The 22702-nt window shown below is 34.8% G+C and overlaps 1 protein-coding gene across 8 annotated transcripts in view; it reads right to left on the bottom strand.

Annotated features, from left to right (window-relative positions):
* Nucleotides 1-22702, bottom strand: part of RNF180 (ring finger protein 180) — a 302861-nt gene that overhangs the window by 24854 nt on the left and 255305 nt on the right. The gene's annotated exons all lie outside the window — the stretch shown is intronic.

The following is a 22702-nucleotide window of genomic DNA, read 5'->3' as shown; positions in this document are numbered from 1 at the left end:
GGAAAATGAAGAACTAGGAGTATATTCCAAACAAAAGGACAGGATAAATTTACATAAACACATCTTAGTGAAACAGAAAAGTTTACCTGATGGTTCAAAATAACAGATACAAAGATGCTCACTGAGGTTAGGAGAGCAATGCATGAACAAAGTGAGAATTCGAACAAAGAGAAAAAATATTTTTTAAAGTACCAAACAGAAATCACATAGCTGATATCAATAATTGAACTAAAAAATTCAATAGAGAGGGTTCAAGCAGACTAGATCAAATGGAAAAAAGGACCAGCAAAGTAGAAGACAGGGCAATGGAATTCATTTAATTAGAGAAACAAAAAGAAAAAAAAGATTGAAAAAGAGTGAAGATATCTTAAGGTACTTATGGGACACCATCAAATGGACAAATGTACACATTATAAGAGTCCCATAAGGAGAAGAGAGAAAGGGGCAGATAACTTATTTGAAGCAGTAATAGCTGAAAACTTCCTTATCCTGGGAAAGGAAACAGACATCCAGGTCCAGGAAGCAGAAAGAATCACAAATGAGATCAACCCAAAGAGGTCCGTGCCAAGACACATTGTAATTAAAATGTCAAAAATTAGAGAAAAGCAGCAAGAGTAAAGCAACTACTTATATCCAATGGAAATCCCATAAGATGGTTAGTTGACTTTTCAGTAGAAACTGTGCAGGCCAGAATGATATATTCAAAGTGAGGAAAGGAAAAACCTACAGCCAAGAATAGTCTACCCAACAAGACTATTATTCAGATTTGTAGGAGAGGTAAAGAGTTTTACAGACAAGCCAAAGGTAAAAAAGTTCAGCACCACTAAACCAGTTTAATGAGAAATGTTAAAGCATCCTCTTTAAGCAGAAAAAAAGAGACCAAAACTAGGAATATGAAAATTATGAAAGGAAAAATCTCATTGGTGAAGACAAATATACAATAATAGTGGTAGATTAACCACTTATAAAGCTAACAGGAAAGCTAAAAGTCAAACATAGCAAAATCATCTATAACCACAATAAGTAGTTAAGGGATACACAAAACAAAAAATTGTAAAATATGTCAAAAACAAATGTGGGTGGGAGGAGTAAAAAAGAGAGTTAGAATGCTTTAAAAAATAAGAGATCTTCAACTTAAAATAATCGTGTGTGTGTGTGTGTGTGGTGTGTGTATACACACACACACGTATGTATATATATGAACCTCATGGTAACCACAAACCCAAAAAACCTATAATAGATACACACAAAAGAAAAAAGAAATCCAAACATAGTCATCAAATAACAAGGGAAGAGAGCAAAAGAAGTTAGAAATAAATAAGAAGTATAAAACACCCAGATAACACTTAACAAAATGGGAATAAATGCATAAACTTTAAACTTTAAATGTAAATGGACTAAATGCTTCAATCAAAAGGCACAGAGTGGCTGAATGGATAAAAAAATGAGATCCATATATATGCTGCCTACAAGAGACACAATTCAGATCTAAAGACACACACAGATTGAAAATGAGGGGCTGGAAAAAGCTATTCCATGCAAATGGAAATGAAAGCAGGGGTAGCAATACTCATATCAGACAAAATAGACTTTAAAATAAAGACTGTCATAACAGACAAGAAGGACATTAAGTAATGATAAAGGCATCAATCCAACAAGAAGATATAAAAATTGTAAATATATATACACCCAACATAGAAGCACCTAAATATGTAAAGCAAGTATTAATTGTAGGTGACTTAAACATCCCACTTACATTGATGGAAAGATTATCCAGATATAAAATCAATCAGGAAACACTAGCTTTAAATGGCACATTAGACCAGAGAGCCTTAATAGATACTTAGAGAACATTCCATCCAAAAACAGCAACATATACATTCTTTTGAAGTACACATGGAACTTTCTCCAGAATACACTGCATGCTAGGCCAAAAAACAAGCCTCAATACATTTAAGAAGACTGAAATCATATCAAGCGTCTTTTCCATCCACAATGGTATGAGACTAAAAATGAAATATCTGAAAAAAAACCCCTACAAATAAACATATGTAGGCTAAACCATATGGTACTATATAACCAGTGAGTTACTGAAGAAATCAAAGAGGAAATTAAAAAAAACCTGCATACAAATGACAACGAAGACACAATGATTCAAAATCTATGATAGGCAGCAAAAGCAGATCTAAGAGGGAATTTTATAGCAATACAAGCCTATCTCAGGAATCAAGAAAAATCTCAACCTAAACTTACACCTAAAGGAACTAGGAAAAGAACAAATAGAAAAACAAAGTTAGTAGAAGGAAGGAAAGAATAAAGATCAGAGCAGAAATAAATGAAACACAGACTAAAACAACAGTAGAAAAGATCAATGAAACTAAAAGCTGGTTCTCTGGAAAGAAACAAAATTCATGAACATTCAGTCAGATGCATTAAGAAAAAGAGAAGTCCCAAATAAATAAAATCAGAAATGAGAGAGAAGTTAAAACCAACACTACAGAAATACAAAGGATCGAAAGGGATTACTATCACAATTATATGCCAATAAAATGAATAACCTAGAAGAAATGGATAAATTCCTAGAAACATATAGTTTCCCAAGACTAAATCAGAATGAAACACAAAATATGAACAGACCAAATGCCAGTCATGAAACTGAATCACTAATTTAAAAACTCTCAACAAACAAAAGTCCAGTATCAGAAAGCTTCACAGGCAAATTCTACGAAACATTAAGAGGAATTAATGCTTATCTTTTTCAAACTCTTCCAAACTCATTTTACTAGGCCAGCATTACCCTGATACAAAAGCCAGACAAAGACACCACAAGAAAATTATGGGTCAATATCCCTGATGAATACAGATTCAAAAATCCTCAACAAAATGTTAGCAAATCAAATCCAATAATACATTACAAGGATCAGAGAACACTATCAATTGGGATTTTTCCTAGCAATGCAAGAATGGTTCAATATTCTCAAATTAGTCACTGGGATATAGCACATTAACTGAAGAATAGAAACCATATGATCATCTCAGTAGATGTTGTAACAGCTTTTGACAAAATTCAACATCCATTTATTGAAAGAGCTCTCCACAAAGTGGGTATAGAGAAAACATACTTCAACATAATAAAGGCAACAATGAGATATCATCTCACACCCATCAGAATGGCTATTATCAAAAACATATCAACAAGTGTTGGCAAGGATGTGGAGTGAAGGAAACTCTCATGCACTGTTGGTACAAATGTAAATTGGTGCAACCTCTACTGAGGTAATCATTTCATGATTGATAACATGTCAAATCATTATGCTGCATGCCTTAAACTTATACAGTGCTTTATGTCAATTATATCTCAATAAAACTGGAAGGAAAGAAATTAATAAACATAACATTTAAAAACAAACAAATGAATTTATTTATTTATTTATTTATGGCTGCTTTGGGTCTTCACTGCTGCACGTGGCTTTTCTCTAGTTGCGGCGAGTGGGGGCTACTCTTCGTTGTGGTGCTCAGGCTTCTCATTGTGGTGGCTTCTCTTGTTGCGGAGCATGGGCTCTAGACACATGGGCTTCAGTAGTTGTGGCACGTGGGCTCAGCAGTTTTGGTTCCTGGGATCTAGAGCGCAGGCTCAGTAGTTGTGGCGCACGGGCTTAGTTGCTCCGTGGCATGTGGGATCTTCCCAGACCAGGGCTCAAACCCGTGTCTCCTGCATTGGCAGGCAGATTCTTAACCACTGCACCACCAGGGAAGCCCAATAAACATATAACATTTTTAAAAGACAATAAAATACATGATTATGTTGTAAGATCACACACACATACACACACCATCTATGGTAGATACACAAAATAAAGACAAAGCAAGTAAAGCATACCACTACAGAAAATCATTACAAAGGAAAATTGTAATTCCTCAAATTACAAAGGAAGAGAATGAGAGAAATAAAGGAACAAGAGAATAATGAAACAAACAGAAAATAACAAAATGGCAATAATAAGTCCATACCTATCAATAGTTACTTTAAATGTGAATGGACTAAATTATTCAACAACAGAGTGTGTATTAAAAAAAATCCAGGGACTTCCCTGGTAGTCCAGTGGTTAAGATTTCTCACTTCTACTGCCAGGGACACTGGCTTCATCCCTGGTCGGGGAACTAAGATCCTGCATGCCACCAAAATAAAAAAAAAAATCCAACTCTATGTTGCCAACAAGAGGCTTACTTCAGCTTTAAAGACAAACACAGTCTTAAAATAAAAGATGGAAAAAGACACTTAATGCAAATTTTTAAAAAGCAGGGGTAGTCATACTTCTATTGGACAAAAGAGACATTAAGTCAAAGACTGTAACAAGAAACAAAGAAGGTCGTTATATAATAGTAAAGGGGCCAATTCATCAAGAGGATGCATTTGGCCCTCTCTATCCATGGGTTTCGCATCTACAGACACGGAGTGCCAACCGCTTTCATTGAATTATGCCACTTTATTAAGGGACTTCAGTATCTGCTGATTATAGTAACAGTGGGGGCTCCTGAAACCAATCTCTTGTGGATACCAAGAATGACTGTATAATATTTGTATTTATGCATCCAACATAGGAATGCCTAAACATATAAAACAAATATTATGAGATCTGAAGGGAGAAACAGACAGCAATTTAATAATAGCCAGGAACATTAAAACTCTACTTTCAAGAATGGAGAGATGATTTAGACAGATAATCAATAAGGAACATTGGACTTAAACTACCCATAAGGTCAGATGAACCTAAGACATATATACAGACCATTCCACCCAAAATGTAGCAGAATACACATTCTTTACAAATGTAAATGAAACATCTCCAGGACAGATCGCATGATAGGACACAAAAGAAATCTTAACAAATGTAATAAGATTGAAATCATATAAAGCATCTTCTCTGACCACAATGATATGAAATTAGAAATCAATTACAAGAAGAAAACTGGAAAATTTACAAATATGTGTAGATTAAACAACATGCTCCTGAACAACCAATGGGTCAAAATGAGAAATCAGGAATTATCTTGAGACCCATAAAAATAGAATCACAACATATAAAAACTTATGGGGTGCAGCAAAAGCAGTTCTAAGAGGGTATTTTATAGTAATGAATGCCGACATTAAGAAAAAAAGATCTCAGGGGACTTCCCTGGTGGTCCAGTGGCTAAGACTCCGTGCTTCCAATGCAGGGGGTGCGGGTTCGATCCCTGGTTGGGGAACTAGGTTCCCACAAGCCATGTGGCATGGCCAAAAAAACCCCAAAAGAGACAAAGATATCAAATAAACAACCTAATTTTACACTTTAAGGACTAGAAAAAGAACAAACTAGGCCCAAAGTTAGTAGAAGAAAGGAAATAACAAAGATTAGAGCAGAAATAAATGTAATAGGGACCAAAAAGACAATAGAAAAGATCATTGAAACTAAGAGCTGTGTTTTTTTTTAAAGATACAATAGATAAAACTTTAGCTAGACTTACCAAAAAATTTTGAAAACAGACTCAAAAAATAAAGTTATAAATGAAAAAGGAGACATTACAACTGATAATATGCAAATACAAAGAAGCATAAGAGACTGTGAACAATTATATGCCAAAAATTTGGACAACCTAGATAAAATTTAAATTCCTAGAAACATACAGCCTACCAAGACTGAATCATCTAGAAGCAGAAAATATGAACAGCTCAATTACTAGTAAGATGATTGAATCAGTAATCAAAAACTTCCCATCAAATAAAATCCATGACCAGATGGCTTCACTGATGAATTCTACCAAAAATTAAAAGAAAAACTAATGATAATCCTCTTCAAATTCTTTCAAAAAATTGAAGAGGAGGGAGCGCTTCCAAACTCATTTTACTAGGACAGCATTACCCTGATATGAAAGCTAGACAAGGACACTACAAAAAAAGAAAATTATGGGTATATTCTTGATGAATATAGATGCAAAAATCCTCAACAAAATGTTAGAAAAATGAATTCAACACTAACAGGATCAGGTAACATGATCAAGTGAGATTTATTCCAGGTATGAAAGAATGGTGCAACATCTGTAAATCAATGTGATACACCACATTAACAAAATGAAAGATAAAAATCACATGATCATCTTGATAGATGCAGAAAAAGCATTTGACAAAATTGAAGATCTCTTTGTGATAAAACTTTCAGTAAACTGGATTATAAAGAGAACATATGTCAACATAATAAAAAACATATATGGCAAGCTCCCAGCTAGCAACATACTTAATGGTGGAAAACTAAAAGCTTTTCCTCTAAAAACAGTAATAAGACAAAGATGCCCATTCTCACCACTTTTATTCAACATAGTTTGGGGTCCTAGGCAATTAGCCAAGAAAAAAAGCCATCCAAAGCAGAAAGGAAAAAGTACAATTGTCTTTATTTGTGGATGTTATGATAAAGAGAAAATCCTAAAGACTTCATAAAAAACCTCCTAGATATAATCAATAAATTCAGTAAAGATGCAGGATACCAAATCAATATACAAAAATCAGTTGTATTTCTATACACCAACAAAGAATTATCAGAAAGAAATTAAGAAAATACTATTGACAATAGCATAAGAACACTGGAATAAATTTAATCAAGGAGGTGAAAGATCTGTACACTGAAAACTGTAAGACATTGATGAAAGAAATTGAAGAAGACACAAATGGAAAAATATTCCATATTCATGGATTGGAAGAATTAATATTGTTAAAATGTCTATCCTACCGAAAGTCACCTACAGATCCAGTGCGATCTTTATCAAAATTCCAATGGCATCTTTCACAGAAATAGAAAAAGCAATCCTGAAATTTGTAAGGAACCACAAAAGAACCCAAATAGCTAAAATGATCTTGAGAAAGATGAACAAAGCTGGAGGCATTACACTTTCTGATTTCAGACTATAGTAGAAAGCTGTAGTATTCAAAACTGTATGGTAGTGGTATAAAAACAGACACAGAGCAATGGAACAGAATAGAGGGCCTAGGAACAAATCCATACATATATAGTCAATTTTTGATAAAGGGGCCAAGAATATGCAATGAGGAAAGGATAGCCTCTTCAATAAATGGTGCTCAGAAAAATGGACTGCCACATGCCAAAGAATGAAACAGAACCCCTATCTTTCACCATACACAAAAAAATTAACTAAAAATGGATTAAAGGCTTGCATGTAAAACCTAAAACTGTAAAATTCTTGATGAAAACATAGGGTATAAGCTCCTTGACTCTGGTCTTGGCAATGATTTTTTGTATTTGACACCAAAAGTAAAGGCAACAAAAGCAAAAAAAAAAAAAAAACAAGTGGGATTACATCAAATAAAAAGCTGCTGCTCATCAAAGGAAGCCATCACAAAAATGAAAAAGCAACCTATGAATTGGGATAAAATATTTGCAAACTACGTATCTAAGGTTAATATCCAAAATAGACAAAGAACTCATACAACTCAATAGCAAAAACACAAATAACCCAACTAAAAAACAGGCAAATGGCCTGAAGAGACATTTTTCCAAAGAAAACATTCAACTGGACAACAGGTACATAAAAGGGTATTTTTAACATCACTAATTATCAGGGAAATACAACTCAAAACCACAGTGAGATATCAACTCACAGCTGGTAGCATGATTATTATCTAAAATACAAGAGGTTAATACTGGAGAAGATGTGGAGAAAAGGGAACCATGCACACTGTTGGTGGAAATAACTGGTGCAGCCACTATGGGAAACCATATGGAGGTTCCTCAAAAAATTAACAATAGAACTATCATAGATCCAGTAATCCTAATTCTGGGTACATATCTAAAGGAAGCAAAATCACTATCTGGAAGAGATATACACCAAGGTATGTAAACTAACTAAATGTCCATTGATGGGTAAGTGGATAAAGAAAGGGTGGTATATATATATAATGGAATAATTTGCAGCCTTAAAAAAGAAGGAAATCCCATCCTGCCATTTTGACACAGATAAATGTGGAGAGCATTGTGCTAAGTGAAATAAGCAAGACAGAGAAATACTGCATGCTATCAGTTATACATGGAATCTAAAAAAAAAAATAAATAAATAAACCAGAAAAACCTCATAGAAACAGAGTAGAAAAATGGTTGTTTGGGGCTGAGGAGTGGGGGAAATAGGGAAAGGTTGGTAAAAGGGTATAGTCTTTCAGTTATAAGATGAATAAAGTCTCAGGACCTAATGTGATTATAGTTGATAACATTGTATTGTATATCTGAAATTTGCTAAGAGAGTAGAACTTAATTAAATGTTCTCACCAAAAAAACCCAAAAAACAAACAAACAAAAACTTAAAGAAAACATGTGAGGTGATGGTTGTGTTACCTGACTCACTGTGGAGGTATCCTTTCACAATGTATACATATAACAAATTACCAAACTTGTATACTTTAGATTCTTAAAAAAATTTTTTTGGGTCATTGATACTGCCAATAAAGCTGGAAAAAAAGAATAAGCAACCTTCATTAATGTTTGAATCCGTATGTAACCTCCATGGGGTGATGTTGGAAGATATTTGGAAATATAAGGGGGGATACTGGTAGTTACAATAAATGAAGGGTCTACTTCTGGTCAGATGTGCTAAATGTTCAGCAATGTTGGGTTAGTCTCATACAGTGAAGAACTTTCCTGACCAAAAGACCAATAGGATAGGACTCTTTTTGAGAAACACAGTAGGGGTCCCTTATTTGAAACAAAATAAGGAATTAAGAAAATGACCCATGGGTAGTTAAATTCATAACTAAAGTTTGTTATTAGATAAACCTACCTTGTCAGATCATGGCTCAGACAGGGCCTCATTTAAGTAGCAATATCTATATCAAAAAATTATTCCTAACATTTCTAAGTCTACAAATAGAAATTATTGAAATATTTAGTAATCTATGCTATTAGTTATATCAGCTGGTTATCAGTTTTATAAATATTTACAGTCGCTTAAGTGAATGAAAAGGAATATATTTTCTAATTTTTGATTTATGTAACTAGAAATATTATGTTACTAGCTGTTAAATATTTTGGAGATCAACCTGATAGGAAATGTTGTTCAGAAAAGTCAGACTCCATTAATTTTCTTTTTTTCTGGCTGTGCCATGTGGCATGTGGGATCTTAGTTTCCTGACCAGGGATTGAACCCATGCCCCACTGCATTGGAAGCGTGGAGTCTTAACCACTGGACCACCAGGGAAGTCCCAGACTCCATTAATTCAATGACAACTTAGTTTAAGAAAAAAAAGCATTTTATCTGCTTGAGAGATTATTTTCCCTATTGAGAATTTAAAAAGGCACTATTACTTCAGATTCATCTTATCTTTTCAAAGCTCTGTTACTATTCCTGAGAAATCAGCACCCACTTCACAGGAAGTCATATTATCAAATCAGCTTGAAAAGTCTCATATTCGGCCACCAGTTGTCTGTATAAGCTCTTTTGAAAATAAACGAGTAATCTTATTCTTTTCTTGTTCTGTATGAAATCTTAGGACATATCACATAAGCAATGTAGAATAAAATAAACTGAAAGCATAATACATATTTCAGAATGAACTCAAAAGTTTCTAGTTACTTAAATTGTCTCTTTTTAAATTCTCTTGTAATATTTTTAGAAATTAACCTAATGGCCTTTCATTTTCTCAGACCAGAAAGAGTAACAAAAGAAAAAGCAGTTCCTGTGCCATATGTTATTATTTTCTCTCCTTGCTATTTTAAGAAAAAGGATATTTAAATGTAGGATTGAAGAAAAAATTAACAGGATAAAAACTGTTTCCAGACAGATTATATTTTCAGATTCTACTATAAAATATATAATTTATACATAATCTTGCATTATATCCAATATAATATTTCAGCCCATCAGAAATGAAGTAGATCATATATTTTAAGTAATATAAAACAGCAGAACCTCTACTGTATTACCAAAATAATAGAATTGTTCACAAAAGAGTAGTAACCTAAAATTTCTCAACTTTTTCAATTTTCCTAGAAAAGTTAAAACGTGTATGTAGAGTAGACCTTTGCTAATAAAAACCATTTCATTGTCAGCACAGTTATGAAGGTTTTGTTTTAAATATCTTAAGCTGCTTTGCTTAATTATAGCACAAGCCTGATACTAGGGAAGGTAAAGATTTGTTTACATCTGTTTAGTTGTCTGCAAGTTTTCAGTAGCGAATTATAAATCTTGAAATGTTAAAACAGTTTCATATCAGCTTATTAATTTTTTTTTTTTTTTTTTTTTTTTTTTTGTGGTATGCGGGCCTCCCTCTGTTGTGGCCTCTCCCGTTGCGGAGCACAGGCTCCGGACGCGCAGGCCCAGCGGCCATGGCTCACGGGCCCAGCCGCTCCGCGGCATGTGGGATCCTCCGAAACCGGGGCGCGAACCCGGTTGCCCTGCATCGGCAGGCGGATGCGCAACCACTGCGCCACCAGGGAAGCCCCTCAGCTTATTAATTTTAATGAACTAATACTCTAATAGCTGTTGAAATTTGTGAGTAAACATCTCATTTAATATTCATCTTTTTAAAGCCATAATAAATAAGCCCTTCTATTTCATGTTCACTGTGAAAACAAAAGATACAGCTACAGCTATGGTATAGTGAATCATGGCCGTAGCTCCACCAGTTGGCAAAAAAGTCCTGGAACTTTCAAGCATATCTTCAGATCATTAGCATACTCCTTAATGTCCCCAAAGGAAAGAAGCTGGGATTGTCCCTACCCCCTTCTTTACATACTTTTTTGTTTTGCAACTTCTTTTCCTCTCTTGAGACTACCTTGATAACCATTGCAACCCACTTTCCTTTTTTAACAGATTTTTAAAAATGTAATTTTTTTTTTTTTTACAGATGAAAAAATAGGCAAATAGATTTGGTAACATGGAAGTAATAAACACTTTGTAATATCCCATGGCATTTTCCCCCAGAGAGGTGTTGTTCTCAGCATATTGGCTAAACTCTAATTTGTGCCATTACTTGCAGATTTCTTAAATTTGCACTGTAGTTTCAAATTAAATTTATATTTATGATCCAAAACAAATGGGCACCTGCCATGCACTATTAAACTATCACTGAATTATGCCAGAGTTAACTTCATTTCAGTGTAAGAAAAACACTAATCCTCTCCTTTATTTACAACATTGTATTCTGTCTGATTAATTCATTCTTCATAATAGCATGGATATGATACTGCCTGGAAGTCAGAGAATAAATAGAAGGACTGTTCATGGTACCTTTCCATTGTTTTTTTTTTTGCGGTACGCGGGCCTCTCACTGTTGTGGCCTCTCCCATTGCGGAGCACAGGCTCCAGACACGCAGGCTCAGCGGCCATGGCTCATGGGCCCAGCCGCTCCACGGCATGTGGGATCTTCCCGGACCGGGGCACGAACCCGTGTCCCCTGCATTGGCAGGTGGACTCTCAACCACTGTGCCACCAGGGAAGCCCTGGTACCTTTCCATTTGGAGTACACATTCTGTTTTGCTATATAGTCACAAATCCTAGCAGCTTCTAGAGTAATGTATCTTAGCCTTAGTACTTTGTCTGCATATTGGAAAAAAGCTCTCCTGGGGAGCTTTAATTACTACTGATGTTTGAGATGCATCTCCAGAGATTCTGATTTAATTGGTCTGGGATATGACCAAGGGATTGGGATTCACTTAAGGTCATAGTGTGAAATATCAGAAATCAATACCCAGAACACTGTTTTGCTTCCAAAAAACTAAACAAAACAAAACCTTACCTCTTCTCCTCCCTCATGCAAAAAAATTTGTTTTTCATCTGTTCAAGTTAATTGAGGACCTTGGAAATTTCCAAGACGAGATGAAAAGTTCTGTTTCATAATAATGGTTTTATTTTGTAGTTAATTTATTTTAGGGCATCCAATTCCTGAAATTCTGGTTTAAAATTATGAATGTGGATGGTTATCTCTCTTGGAAGTTCTTTATGTCTTTATTAGTATCATCAAGCTAAATTCTTGACTGATTGATTGAAAGGAGACTGAGTACTTTACATTTTACTTTCCCTAAGGAATAAGTGATACAAACTGTAATTTCTCTAGAAGCTAGTTATTTTAAATACTTTGTGCAAATATAATCATATTCTGCTAAAAAAGAAAGAAAACCCAAAAATTCCTTACATAACTTCGAATCCATAACTTCAGGATTTTTTTTAGTCTAAAATAAATTTATAAGATTTAAAATCGTACATTTAAAATAATGGCTTATGAACAATGGAGGGCTTTTGATCCATAATATGAGTAGTGCAGGATGATTATCCAATCTTTAGCTTATATATAGAAAAGCAAATTAGGGTCAACAGGGTCATGTATGCCTCCATGCATAATTTTATCAGAAAGCACCATAATAACCCCAATATTTATACAAAAGAAAAACTAAGAAACAGGGAAGTGCTCATTAAATAAGATGAATTTAAAATTTGTTAATTATAGATGGATTGAAGAGATGCAATCTATAGTCTCAGCAATGTCTTAATGAAAATTTCCTCAACGTTCAGATATAAATGATTTGAAAACTAGAATTTCTCTCTAAAGTCTAAGTCACTTCCACCAAGAACACTCATAACACCTGTCATGAAAAATGCAAATAGGAACAAACTATAAACAATTTGCTTTGCATCTCCAACAGGAAGAAGATTCCTACTTTCCTACCCAGTAGGAGGAAGGAAGACGTTTTCCTGACCCAGCAACAGTCCTGCCGATAAGAGGCTATCACAACTCAGCCAATGAAAAGCCAATACACTCTGAACTCCCAGTTTCCTCCAATGGACTCTTTGTTTATAATAGCCCCTTCTAACTCCCCCTTCTCCTCTGTAAAAGGACATTTGTCTCCCTTGTTTTCTGGACTTGTCTGTGGTTTGCCACAGAGTACATGTCCTGAATTGTAATTCTTTGTTCTTTCCGAATAAACCCGTTTTGCTAGTAAAATAACTGGTTGTTTCTATTATTTTAGGTCAACATTTGATTATTGGCCACATTTTCTTAACCTTTCCTTTCTTAAATTATGTCTCATAATTTTTTATTGTATGAATTATCCATAGAGATTGAAGTAGACATTATTTCCCTCCACAGAGGGTTGGCCCTTTTGTCAGGCAGACAGAGTGACTCATTGTCTCAACTCAATAATTAATAAGCTGGATTGAGGTTGAAGTTAGGTTGCAGCTTTAATTAGATTCAGTCAACCTCTGATTTTAAATGGCTTAAAAGGGCATGACCTATGTTGTGTTTGTTGCAGGCTCCTTTAATGGGACTTGATGTCCTAAACCCTATGGAGTCCACTATGGGACTGTGGATTTGTACTCTGCTTTCAGGTCCTGACCCCTCGAGCATGGTACTTTGGGTTTTTTGGTTAAGAGTTTAGCAGGTCTCTATCTCCTCTAATCTGAAAGTTCTGCTTTTCAGAGGTTGTTAAAGTAACTCCGTTGTCTTCCATCCTACATGGGTTTAAAATACAGTAAATGTCTTAAGGAGGATTCTTACTACGTGTTTGTTGTAGGCCTCTCTACACTATGGCTTGATTTCTAAACTCTGTGAGATTGTTGGAGATTTCATTTTGCTCATTTGGGCCAACTGCTTAGCCTCTTGTACTGCCACAGCTCTCAGCAAATGTCTCATATGGCCATATGTTCAGACTCCTCTTCCTACCTGACATGTCAGTCCATATGGTTGTCAAAACCTCAGCTGATTTCTCTTTCCTCTAGTAGAGTCCTCTGCCTATGGCAAGACTGATCCTCAGATAATTCCCAGACTCAGAAAATACTCCCAGAGAAGCCAATATCTCGCAATATTAGGTTTCCTGGGGGACTCGCCCCATACTGGAATTTTACTTATCTAGCCTTCCATAGATCTTTTATTTATTTAAAAGTATAATTTTTCTAATTCATCACTTTACTCCCAGATATTGCCATTGAGGGTGATGACTTGCCATCACTTATTGTATCCTAATGTATCTTATTATATCTTCTATAGCCTAGAGAAAGAAATCTCCACTGCTGTTATTGTAAGAAATAATAAGCCTGACCTGTGTTTATCCTTGCATTTCTCAGAGTTCTGTGGCTGTTTTCTTATTTTTGTGCTCAAAATCAGGTCCCATGCATCCCTCTAACCAGGTTTCCTCATCTGTCAATTTCAACTTTGTTGCTGATGATCAGATGAGATTGCTACTCTTCCAATGCCGAACTAAGAGATAATAGCTCTGCATCTCATGTATGTAACAGGTCCACAGCATAGTGGAGATCTGCTATAATTTTTCACAACATGTTCTGATTGTTTGGGATAAAAGGTATAATAAACACAAAGAATAACATGCAGCCATTGCACAAACCCAGAAGCATCCTCAGAGTACCTTTATACGCCTTGCCCACCTCTGCATGCTAGGGTGCATATCCACTATAACCCACAAGGGTACACCACTCATCATGATTATAGAATAGGATAAAGTGACCAGAGGGTCTCTCAGAGACGCAGGAAGTTTTCCATTACTTCTCTTAAGTCCCATCTCCTCAACCTTCATTTTTTATTCCAAGACTGACCACAATTTTCCAGGATAATTCACAGTGAATACACATATTGCCTACTGCCCTAACAATGTCATACAGTGGTCAGACCTTAGAACACTTGAACACTTCTGAAGTCTTTAGACATCGACAGTCCAGTTTGAATTTGGCTCTGTTCTTTCACTTCCTTTCTGGTCTCTCTTAATCAAAGGTTCAAAAAATTCAGCATCAAGTACCAAAGTCACCTTATTATATGTTTAAACGTTTTAACTCTGTGTCATCTATTCTGCAGGGTACATAGGGAAATCATTAGTAATGGGAAAGCACAGTATAAAAACTGTGAGCTCAGGGTCAAGGTCAGATGCAGCCACCCTCTCCCACCATAAGAATTTGCTTCCAGTGCTAATTTCAGTGGTCCTGTGGTTAGTGAGTGGGCATGTACAGGCATATGTATGCATTTATGTTATGTATGCAAGTATTTGTAAATGAAGGTAGCATTTCCTACCAACATCCTACTTCATATGGAATTAATAAAACAACTTCTATATATGTGAAACCATGAAGGGGATAGAATTTATATGTGTAAGAGAGTGTGTCTGTGTGTGTGTGGCGGGGGGTGGATAAAACTTCTGGTAATTTAAAAAATAACAGTTATAAAGTGATATTTGAACAAAGTGTACAATTTGTACTATAATTTGGTTCAATCATAAACTTAATATAGAAGAAAGGGGTGTTTTGATTTTGAGTTCACTGCCCAATTGAATTATCCAGCCTTAGACAGAGACTATGAATTCCATGACCCAACACCAGAATAACACTGGGTCATGTGAAAAGGAATGGAAATATTCTAGATAAATGTAAGCTAGCACTTATATCTCTTATCAGGATTAACTGCACTGATGACTCTGTCAATCTTAGTTCCTTCCTCTGAAATATGTACCATTTCCAGGCATTGCATCCTCAATTTATTTTATCAGTATCCAATTGACATGGTTTCCAGTCCCATTAGTATCCCTGAAACAGGCAACCAGAACCTAGAAATCAGCTTCCATGAGGAAGAGTTGAAGGAATGTGGATATTTTCTGTGTGGAATAAAGACTTCCAGAGAACATCATATATGTCTTTGTATATTTGAAGAACAGTCTTATGGAGGAAGATTAAAACAGACTTGAACCAATAAAAGGAAACTGTGAAAAGGCAGATTTCATTTACACAGAAATTTATCTGAAAGAGTTGTTAAAATGGACAAACTTACTTTTTCAGGTAGTAAGCTCCCTGTCATTGTATGTGATAAGCAGAATCTAGACGTTCATCTCCGAGCATGGTTGTTGAGGCTGTTCTTGTATTGGTTGGAGAAGTTACATTATGTATCTTCTCTAATTCTTTAGAATCTATGATTTTATATTTTAGTGGGATTGCATGTAACTACCTGTTTTTAAAGTAGTTTCTGATATTGTAAGGCTTATTACTGGTTTGGCTTCGAAATTTTAAACTCATTAGTAAACCCTATAGCAAAAACAGGGCCTGATTCTCCCATTAGAAAATAAATAGAAAGAAAAAGACATAATTCTTAGGCCCTTTCAAAAAATTATCTTGCCAATAAAATCGTTGTAGTTTCAGAAGAAATGTAAAGGTTAATGAACTTTCTACTAAAAGACAGGACCACGTCTACAACATATTTTAAAATCCCTCTGATTTTACCTCCAACTTTCTGAGAAGGCAGATTTCTGGGTTATATTAAACTCCTGCTGTTTGATCATGTACTGTTTTGTTCTCTATTAGAGATAAGCATTTTTTTCCATGTGAATATTCCTTCATTTATAGTGAGCATGTTTAAACTTGCAGAATCAATCTAACACCTTCAGATGAACTAATGAGCAAATAAAACAATTCCCCAGGCTTTTACAAGAAATGAATGGATTTGTCATAAACATATCTCAAACACCTTCACTTCAGCTGCATGTTCTTGTTATTGCCAGAAAAAATTAACACATTGGATTTTAAATCATGACTTTTATTTCATTGACTTGATTATATTTAGAAAATAAAAATTCAACACTGTGGACTTTTTTTTTTTGGCAAAAAGATCTTAGTAAAACCTCTTAGCTGATTAACTTTATATGTGTGTATATATACATATATGTACACACACACAGACACACATATGTAAAATTGGTTTCTTAGGAAACCAATGGCATGGCTGAAAATCATGTCAATTAGATACTGATAAACTGAGGATGCAACGCTTGGAAACGGTACTTCAGAGGAAGGAACTAAGATTGACAGAGTCAGCAGTGTAATTGGTATCTGATAAGAGATGTAAAGTGCTAGCTCACATTTATCTAGAATATTTCCATTCCTTTTCACATAACCCATTTTATGTATAAACACATAAAATATGTATTTGTAAGAAAAAAATTAAAACGTGTCTGCTTACTCATCAATATCTCTAAGACACTACTTGACAGGGTGAAAGGGATGGGTCTGTAGTAGGTAAGTGTGAGCGAGCTTTATGGCTGAATGAATTCAAAAGAGTTGATATGAACTTCACTAATTAGGAAATCTAAAACTATTTTAAAATGTTTTGTTTTTTGTGGAAAGAACACTAATTGTACGGAGCCAAAGGCGTCTATGGCAATGTCTATTCTTTCCAGTTATATCCCCCACCTTCCCACCTTACTTCCTTCTACCAACTTCTGAAAATTAAGCTGAAAAGAAAAATTTTGAGAAAACAATTAACATGGCATGGATGGTATGGTACGTTGAGTACTGTGACATAATATGGATATCACAGATCCCAATTTTCAAGTATGATACTAATTTTGTACAATTTCATTATTTTTAATCAAGATGATTCAATAAATATTGAATTAAGTGTGCTTTATTCTTATGAAAAATAATCAGAAATGAAGAATAACAAAAATACTGCATACAATATATTACTGAGACTACTGAGAGGGAAATTTATGACCTTAAATAATAATTTTTTAAAAATTAAAAGGATAAAAATTAATGTCCTAGAAAGCCACCTTAAGTATTAAAACGACAGAATAAATCCAAAAATTGCAGTAAGGATTTAATAAAGAGCAGAAATTAATGAAATTGAAAATAAAGATACAATAGAGTCAATTTCAAAAATTCACTATTTAAAAAGAATAATAAAATTTACAAATATCTAGCAAAATCAGGAAAAAACCGGGCATGAGTAAATAATATTAATATACAAAGAGAACGGAATTATAGATACAGGAGAGATTAAATGATATGAACAACTTTTTGTCAAAAAATTTTAAAACAGAAAAAATTAATTCCTAGCAAAAAGATAAATTATATAAACTGATTCAAAAAAGAAATCGAGAAAACAAAGACATTTTGAAAAAGGAAACATAGGGGCAATCTTACTCATAAATATAGATGTTAAAAAAAAAGAACCTCAAGCAAAAGTGGTATTCCCCGCTTTTCAAAAGTTCACTTTATGCCACTTTTGCTTTTACGAAAGGCCTAAACTAGTACCTCTTTTCACTAACTGAAAGAAATCTGAAAAGGATTTTGGCTTTTAAGAAAAAAGAGGAAAATCGAAAAAAGAATTTTACGTTTGTTTTGCAGGGAGCCATGATAGAGGCAGCACATACCCCCAGCAGGCAGAGTGGCACCACCAAGCTCCTTCCCCAGGATTACAGCCAACATCTCAGCATCAGGCTGCCATAGCATGAACTGTGTCTGTGAGCATCTGTGCTTTATCTCAGTTTATTTTGTGTATCCATTAGCAAGATGTGTCCTAAGGTAATTGTTTCTTTGCTTTACCCCGTTTGGCTTATGAAAAATTTCACAGGAATGTTCTACTTTCACATATGGGGGAAGCCTGAATTAGCAAACCAAGTTTACCAATGCACAAAAATGATCAAGTTGAGTTCTTCCCAAGAATACAACAGCAGTTTGACATTAGAAGGTCTCCTACAATCTATTAATGTAATTCAGTGCATTAACAGATTGAAGAAGTAAATCCTTTATAGTCATTTCAAAAATGTTGAAAAAAATCCCCAAATTAAAAATCCATTCAAGAAAGAGATTAAGAGAAAACTAGGAACAGATGGGAAATTTCTTAAAACCTGATAAACGGTATCTACCCAAGATGCAGAGCAACAGTTCTACTCAATGGCAAACATTAAAATATTCCTTTTAATATCAGAGATGCTGCTATCGGTTTTTCTATTCAAAATCAAACAGAAGTCCTCGCTCAGAAAGTATGGCAAGAAAAAAAAGTATGTATTAGTTTGAAAGATATGTGTCTTTATTTACATACAAGACAGATATGATTGTCTTCATTCAAAGCCCCCCAAACCCTATAAATAATGAAACTGAAGGTAATTTAGTAAGGTTGCTGAATATGGGATCAAAATCCCACAAGGACATTTCTATACAATAACAGGGAATAATTAACAAAACCCAGCATCACTATTTAATATTCAGAAAAGGGGGCTATTATTTGAAGAAAGACATGAACCCTCTGTAACAGATGGTAAGAGGTAGATTCTAGATAAAGACCTAAATGAGAAAGGTTTTTTAATATTAACTTCATAGCTTTACCTAAGCAGAAACCTTTGTGACCTAAGAATGGGTAAGAACTTCTTAAAACTTCAAAACACAATGACAAGGCAAACAAGGTGGATTTAATTAGGTCAAAGTTCAGAATTTCTTTCAGTGAAGGACACCATGGATAAACTTAATATACAGATAATAAAATGGGATAAGAGATTTATAGTGTCTAAAGCAGACAATGGATTAATATCTAGAATATACATGAAATTCTGTAAAACTGATAAGGGCAGAAACCCCCTTAGAAAAATGAGAAAAGCAGTTACAGAAGAGGAATCTGAAAGACTGATGAGCATTTGTAGGGATCTTAAACTACTAGAGATCAGATAAAAGCAAATTAAATCAATACTGAGCGTTCCTAATTCCCATTCTCTGTCAATGCTTGTCATCTTCCATTGTTCTAATTTCCTCCAACCCTCATGCACTGTTAATAGGTATCTATACTGGTCATTTGGGGGAACTGTTGGCATTATTTACTCAAGCTAAGTATATTCATATTCTGTGACCCATACATTCTGCTCCTGAGTCTACAGGCCAAACAAATTTTGACAAGGTCCACATTAGGATATTCATTAGTATTACATGTAGCGGCAGGAAGCTGGAGAGAAGAATTTCTTAAGGCAGATAATACATGCCAGAAAGATGATAAAGAAAATGAAGAACTACAATTCATTAAAAGATATCATAGAGTGAAAAGACAAACCACAAATGAGAGACGATAGCAGCCATTCAAATAATTAAAAAAGGAGTCAGCAGAAAATATTTTAAAACTCTCAAAAATCAACAAGAAAAATGCAACCAATAGGAAAATGGACAAAATCTGTAAAGGAATTTCACAGATGAAGAAATTCTATAACTAATACACATATAAAGTTATTTTCAATCCTCATTGGTAACTAGAGAAAGTGAAATTAAATCCCTCGTGAGATATCATTTTATACCTATCAGACTGGCAAAATCTAAAGGACTGAAAACATCAAATGTGGTAAACAAAGTTGGTGATAGATCAGCAGTCATTTAGAAAAATGGTTTGGTTTAGGTAGTCAAATTAAAGATGTGTTTTTCTTATGACCCAGCTGTTTGCTACTGGCATTTATTCTAGAGGAACTCTTATGCTCCAGGAGAGATGAAAATAATATTTATAGCAGTGTTGTTTATAAACAAAAAATGGGATAACTCAGTTGCTCATCAACAGGAGACTAGATAAATTGTACCATATTCACATAGTGGGTGATAGTATAGCAGTAAAAATAAATGAATGAGGCTACGCTCACTGAAAAGACAAATCCAAGAAACATAATGCTGAGTGAAAAAGCAAATATAGAATACATACATTGTTACCCCTGCAAAAGTTCAAAGACAAGCAAAATTAAATAACATTGATTAAGTATACATATGTATACTTACTTGTGCAAAGAAATGATAAATACAAAATTCAGGGGAGGCAGGAAGCAAACAAAGAAGAAGTACAGAAGGTGCTTCAGTAATACTGGTAATTGAGTCTGGTTTGTGATTAAAATCCTATGTGTGGCTTTTCAGGCCTGACCATAGGCAATTATGGAGGCTTTACCTGGTAGGCATCACAGAAGAAAGCTGCCCTCCCCACACCAGATTTGGTGTAAAGCCAGTGCATTACAATCTCTGAAGGAGCTGCAATCAAGGTCTCAGGACCCTGGCCTGTGATGCTCTTTCTTATATTTACGTTCCTCAGCACCTGCATTCCTGGGTCCTTTATCTGAGGGCTTGGGCAGAGGGCTTCTTCTGGACCTCTGCTGAGACCTCTTTAGAGGGGTATTAGGGAGAAACCTTAAAGATACTTTTCCCCACACGGAATTAGTATCCAGTACTTTTCCACTCCTCTTCCCTTCTCCCCCCACCAAAAAAAACCCCAACACACACACATATACACCCCTCAGGGCCCATGAAAGTGCCAAGGCCTTTTGTTCGGGGCCTCCTCAACAATAAGATTACCCCCACATCTGTCCTGGTCCACTTGACCCTGGACCAGTGCACTGTTCCATGGGGGAAAATAGAATATTGGGGGTGGGGGGGGTTGGCATTTCCTCCAGTTTTACACTCTTGTTTACACCACTGTACCAAGTGATTAAAGGCTTAACTCTTTCAGTTTTGGCTGAGCCTTGCTTAGCATAGCTGAGCTCTTGATAGTAATATATTGCTTAAGTTAGGTTGTATAATAAAGTTACTTTGAACCTCCTCCATAAAAACTTATAAAAAGTTAAAGTTCTGTGGAACTTCTATAGGGAGGACAAATAAGATTAAATCACAAAGAAGCAAATATTTAATTTATAGCTTCAGTACCCCAGAGTACAAAAAAAACAAAGGATATTGAGGGGTTATCAGAAAAGTGACTCATTCTTTTTAAAATGTGGGTATAGGGTAGAAGGTAGGATATAAAGGAATCTTTTAAAGCACATAATTCATTTAATAAATGTTCTCTTCTTTGGTATGAAATCCTTTAAGTAAGACTGAATTTCACATTATATTTTGGGCTTAATGTAATATATTTTAAAATGTATCTATACCAAATCTATGGACAATGGGTTTCTATAGTTACCACTTTATAAAACAGTATGTACTTATAAAATGTCTTTAAACTAACTTTCTTCATTCAAACTACTGTATAAAGTTATATTTGTCCTTAAACTACTTTCTTCAAACCTTGAGGATTTTGTAATTCAATTTATCTTTTGCCTCAACCATACAAGGCTCTGTTTTTACCTCCTTTTGGTTTACATCATTGCTGTACTGATCTTATTGGTCTTCTTAAGTAGACGTCCCTCTTGTTCCCCGAAGATCAGAGTTCTCCATATCTGAGCTTCTCCAACCAGACCCCCGCAAAACATCATAAGGGTAAATACTAAAACTGCACAGTAGTCCATGTTCTGACAGACCATGGTTTTATAAAAGACGAAATTATATTTTATGTTTATACTGTCTGATCATTACACATAACAAATTCTCAAAGGTGAAAAAGGTATTAGAGACTGCCTTGCCCTAATTTGATAATTCCATATATCTATATAATACAATTAGTTATAATTTAGAATGTGCTTTCACATCAGCTCATTTGATCCTTGTAACTATGTTAATTATGAATATATAATTATTACCATCTTACAGATCAGAAACAAACAAAAGAAGAGGTTTCTATGATATCCCTGAGGTCATACATTTAGTTAGACATGAACTCAGAAATAAGTATTCCTTGTCCATTGTACAAGCATGAGACACTCTACACTAAAGCACGGAAACTTTCTACTTGTCCTAAACTTGTGGGACAACTTGTAAAATATTAAAATAAAATAGTATGAAAGTGAAACACTTCCAAACTCATTCTATGAGGCCACCATCACCCTGACACCAAAACCAGACAAAGATACCAGAAAAAAAAGAAAATTACAGGTCAACATCATTGATGAACACAGATGCAAAAATCCTCAACAAAATACTAGCAAACTGACTCCAACAATACATTAAGAGCCAGAGCAATCCTGAGAAAGAAAAATGGAGCTGGAGGAATCAGACTCCCTGACTTCAGCCT

The sequence above is a fragment of the Physeter macrocephalus genome, chromosome 8, assembly GCF_002837175.3.
Source record: "Physeter macrocephalus isolate SW-GA chromosome 8, ASM283717v5, whole genome shotgun sequence".
Lineage (NCBI taxonomy): Eukaryota > Metazoa > Chordata > Mammalia > Artiodactyla > Physeteridae > Physeter > Physeter macrocephalus.
Note: the sequence above shows the minus strand (reverse complement) of the source record. Positions and strands in the feature narration are given on the sequence as shown.